Raw genomic sequence first — 5,300 nt, forward strand, 5'->3', positions numbered from 1 at the left:
ATGAAGTTTTACAAAAACGCTTTCTTTCGCCAAGACAATGCGTTTCTCACTGTTACATGCATTTGAATGGGGAACTCGACCGAAACAAAGTATAGGTTTTCATTATGTGTATAACTTGGAAATCTTAGCTCAAACAGCTGCAAATCCTGTTTTCCCAGCACGGGGACCTTGAGTTCTATAAGATAAAGCCATAAACATGTTTGTCTGAGTCTTCTATCAAAAGTTACAGCTATTTATATGAAGTTGTACAAAAACGCTTTCTTTCGCCAAGACAGTGCGTTTCTCACTGTTACATGCATTTGAATGGGGAACTCGACCGAAACAAAGTATAGGTTTTCATTATGTGTATAACTTGGAAATCTTAGCTCAAACAGCTGCAAATCCTGTTTTCCCAGCACGGGGACCTTGAGTTCTATAAGATAAAGCCATAAACATGTTTGTCTGAGTCTTCTATCAAAAGTTACAGCTATTTATATGAAGTTGTACAAAAACGCTTTCTTTCGCCAAGACAGTGCGTTTCTCACTGTTACATGCATTTGAATGGGGAACTCGACCGAAACAAAGTATAGGTTTTCATTATGTGTATAACTTGGAAATCTTAGCTCAAACGGCTGCAAAACCTGTTTGCCCAGCACGGGGACCTTGAGTTCTATAAGATAAAGCCATAAACATGTTTGTCTGAGTCTTCTATCAAAAGTTACAGCTATTTATATGAAGTTGTACAAAAACGCTTTCTTTCGCCAAGACAGTGCGTTTCTCACTGTTACATGCATTTGAATGGGGAACTCGACCGAAACAAAGTATAGGTTTTCATTATGTGTATAACTTGGAAATCTTAGCTCCAACAGCTGCAAATCCTGTTTGCCCAGCACGGGGATATTGAGTTCTATAAGATAAAGCCATAAACATGTTTGTCTGAGTCTTCTATCAAAAGTTACAGCTATTTATATGAAGTTGTACAAAAACGCTTTCTTTCGCCAAGACAGTGCGTTTCTCACTGTTACATGCATTTGAATGGGGAACTCGACCGAAACAAAGTATAGGTTTTCATTATGTGTATAACTTGAAAATCTTAGCTCCAACAGCTGCAAATCCTGTTTTCCCAGCACGGGGATATTGAGTTCTATAAGATAAAGCCATAAACATGTTTGTCTGAGTCTTCTATCAAAAGTTACAGCTATTTATATGAAGTTGTACAAAAACGCTTTCTTTCGCCAAGACAGTGCGTTTCTCACTGTTACATGCATTTGAATGGGGAACTCGACCGAAACAAAGTATAGGTTTTCATTATGTGTATACCTTGAAAATCTTAGCTCCAACAGCTGCAAATCCTGTTTGCCCAGCACGGGGATATTGAGTTCTATAAGATAAAGCCATAAACATGTTTGTCTGAGTCTTCTATCAAAAGTTACAGCTATTTATATGAAGTTGTACAAAAACGCTTTCTTTCGCCAAGACAATGCGTTTCTCACTGTTACATGCATTTGAATGGGGAACTCGACCGAAACAAAGTATAGGTTTTCATTATGTGTATACCTTGAAAATCTTAGCTCCAACAGCTGCAAAACCTGTTTTCCCAGCACGGGGACCTTGAGTTCTATAAGATAAAGCCATAAACATGTTTGTCTGAGTCTTCTATCAAAAGTTACAGCTATTTATATGAAGTTGTACAAAAACGCTTTCTTTCGCCAAGACAGTGCGTTTCTCACTGTTACATGCATTTGAATGGGGAACTCGACCGAAACAAAGTATAGGTTTTCATTATGTGTATAACTTGAAAATCTTAGCTCCAACAGCTGCAAATCCTGTTTTCCCAGCACGGGGACCTTGAGTTCTATAAGATAAAGCCATAAACATGTTTGTCTGAGTCTTCTATCAAAAGTTACAGCTATTTATATGAAGTTGTACAAAAACGCTTTATTTCGCCAAGACAGTCCGTTTCTCACTGTTACATGCATTTGAATGGGAAACTCACCTGAAACAAAGTATAGGTTTTCATTATGTGTATAACTTGGAAATCTTAGCTCAAACAGCTGCAAAACCTGTTTTCCCAGCACGGGGACCTTGAGTTCTATAAGATAAAGCCATAAACATGTGTATCCGAGTCTTCTATCAAAAGTTACAGCTATTTATATGAAGTTGTACAAAAACGCTTTATTTCGCCAAGACAGTGCGTTTCTCACTGTTACATGCATTTGAATGGGAAACTCACCTGAAACAAAGTATAGGTTTTCATTATGTGTATAACTTGAAAATCTTAGCTCAAACAGCTGCAAATCCTGTTTTCCCAGCACGGGGACCTTGAGTTCTATAAGATAAAGCCATAAACATGTGTATCCGAGCCTTCTATCAAAAGTTACAGCTATTTATATGAAGTTGTTCAAAAACGCTTTATTTCGCCAAGACAGTGCGTTTCTCACTGTTACATGCATTTGAATGGGGAACTCGACCGAAACAAAGTATAGGTTTTCATTATGTGTATAACTTGAAAATCTTAGCTCCAACAGCTGCAAATCCTGTTTTCCCAGCACGGGGACCTTGAGTTCTATAAGATAAAGCCATAAACATGTTTGTCTGAGTCTTCTATCAAAAGTTACAGCTATTTATATGAAGTTGTTCAAAAACGCATTATTTCGCCAAGACAATGCGTTTCTCACTGTTACATGCATTTGAATGGGGAACTCGACCGAAACAAAGTATAGGTTTTCATTATGTGTATAACTTGAAAATATTAGCTCAAACAGCTGCAAATCCTGTTTTCCCAGCACGGGGACCTTGAGTTCTATAAGATAAAGCCATAAACATGTTTGTCTGAGTCTTCTATCAAAAGTTACAGCTATTTATATGAAGTTGTACAAAAACGCTTTCTTTCGCCAAGACAGTGCGTTTCTCACTGTTACATGCATTTGAATGGGGAACTCGACCGAAACAAAGTATAGGTTTTCATTATGTGTATACCTTGAAAATCTTAGCTCCAACAGCTGCAAATCCTGTTTGCCCAGCACGGGGATATTGAGTTCTATAAGATAAAGCCATAAACATGTTTGTCTGAGTCTTCTATCAAAAGTTACAGCTATTTATATGAAGTTGTACAAAAACGCTTTCTTTCGCCAAGACAGTGCGTTTCTCACTGTTACATGCATTTGAATGGGGAACTCGACCGAAACAAAGTATAGGTTTTCATTATGTGTATAACTTGGAAATCTTAGCTCCAACAGCTGCAAATCCTGTTTTCCCAGCACGGGGACCTTGAGTTCTATAAGATAAAGCCATAAACATGTTTGTCTGAGTCTTCTATCAAAAGTTACAGCTATTTATATGAAGTTGTACAAAAACGCTTTCTTTCGCCAAGACAGTGCGTTTCTCACTGTTACATGCATTTGAATGGGGAACTCGACCGAAACAAAGTATAGGTTTTCATTATGTGTATAACTTGAAAATCTTAGCTCCAACAGCTGCAAATCCTGTTTTCCCAGCACGGGGACCTTGAGTTCTATAAGATAAAGCCATAAACATGTTTGTCTGAGTCTTCTATCAAAAGTTACAGCTATTTATATGAAGTTGTACAAAAACGCTTTCTTTCGCCAAGACAGTGCGTTTCTCACTGTTACATGCATTTGAATGGGGAACTCGACCGAAACAAAGTATAGGTTTTCATTATGTGTATAACTTGAAAATCTTAGCTCCAACAGCTGCAAATCCTGTTTTCCCAGCACGGGGACCTTGAGTTCTATAAGATAAAGCCATAAACATGTTTGTCTGAGTCTTCTATCAAAAGTTACAGCTATTTATATGAAGTTGTACAAAAACGCTTTATTTCGCCAAGACAGTCCGTTTCTCACTGTTACATGCATTTGAATGGGAAACTCACCTGAAACAAAGTATAGGTTTTCATTATGTGTATAACTTGGAAATCTTAGCTCAAACAGCTGCAAAACCTGTTTTCCCAGCACGGGGACCTTGAGTTCTATAAGATAAAGCCATAAACATGTGTATCCGAGTCTTCTATCAAAAGTTACAGCTATTTATATGAAGTTGTACAAAAACGCTTTATTTCGCCAAGACAGTGCGTTTCTCACTGTTACATGCATTTGAATGGGAAACTCACCTGAAACAAAGTATAGGTTTTCATTATGTGTATAACTTGGAAATCTTAGCTCAAACAGCTGCAAAACCTGTTTTCCCAGCACGGGGACCTTGAGTTCTATAAGATAAAGCCATAAACATGTTTGTCTGAGTCTTCTATCAAAAGTTACAGCTATTTATATGAAGTTGTACAAAAACGCTTTATTTCGCCAAGACAGTCCGTTTCTCACTGTTACATGCATTTGAATGGGGAACTCGACCGAAACAAAGTATAGGTTTTCATTATGTGTATAACTTGGAAATCTTAGCTCAAACAGCTGCAAATCCTGTTTTCCCAGCACGGGGACCTTGAGTTCTATAAGATAAAGCCATAAACATGTTTGTCTGAGTCTTCTATCAAAAGTTACAGCTATTTATATGAAGTTGTACAAAAACGCTTTCTTTCGCCAAGACAGTGCGTTTCTCACTGTTACATGCATTTGAATGGGGAACTCGACCGAAACAAAGTATAGGTTTTCATTATGTGTATAACTTGGAAATCTTAGCTCAAACAGCTGCAAATCCTGTTTTCCCAGCACGGGGACCTTGAGTTCTATAAGATAAAGCCATAAACATGTTTGTCTGAGTCTTCTATCAAAAGTTACAGCTATTTATATGAAGTTGTACAAAAACGCTTTCTTTCGCCAAGACAGTGCGTTTCTCACTGTTACATGCATTTGAATGGGGAACTCGACCGAAACAAAGTATAGGTTTTCATTATGTGTATAACTTGAAAATCTTAGCTCCAACAGCTGCAAATCCTGTTTTCCCAGCACGGGGACCTTGAGTTCTATAAGATAAAGCCATAAACATGTTTGTCTGAGTCTTCTATCAAAAGTTACAGCTATTTATATGAAGTTGTACAAAAACGCTTTATTTCGCCAAGACAGTCCGTTTCTCACTGTTACATGCATTTGAATGGGGAACTCGACCGAAACAAAGTATAGGTTTTCATTATGTGTATAACTTGGAAATCTTAGCTCCAACAGCTGCAAATCCTGTTTGCCCAGCACGGGGACCTTGAGTTCTATAAGATAAAGCCATAAACATGTGTATCCGAGTCTTCTATCAAAAGTTACAGCTATTTATATGAAGTTGTACAAAAACGCTTTCTTTCGCCAAGACAGTGCGTTTCTCACTGTTACATGCATTTGAATGGGGAACTCGACCGAAAC

The sequence above is a fragment of the Rhamphochromis longiceps genome, linkage group LG7, assembly GCF_057381845.1.
Source record: "Rhamphochromis longiceps isolate RC_006_pf linkage group LG7, R_longiceps_female_GT1.1, whole genome shotgun sequence".
NCBI lineage: Eukaryota > Metazoa > Chordata > Actinopteri > Cichliformes > Cichlidae > Rhamphochromis > Rhamphochromis longiceps.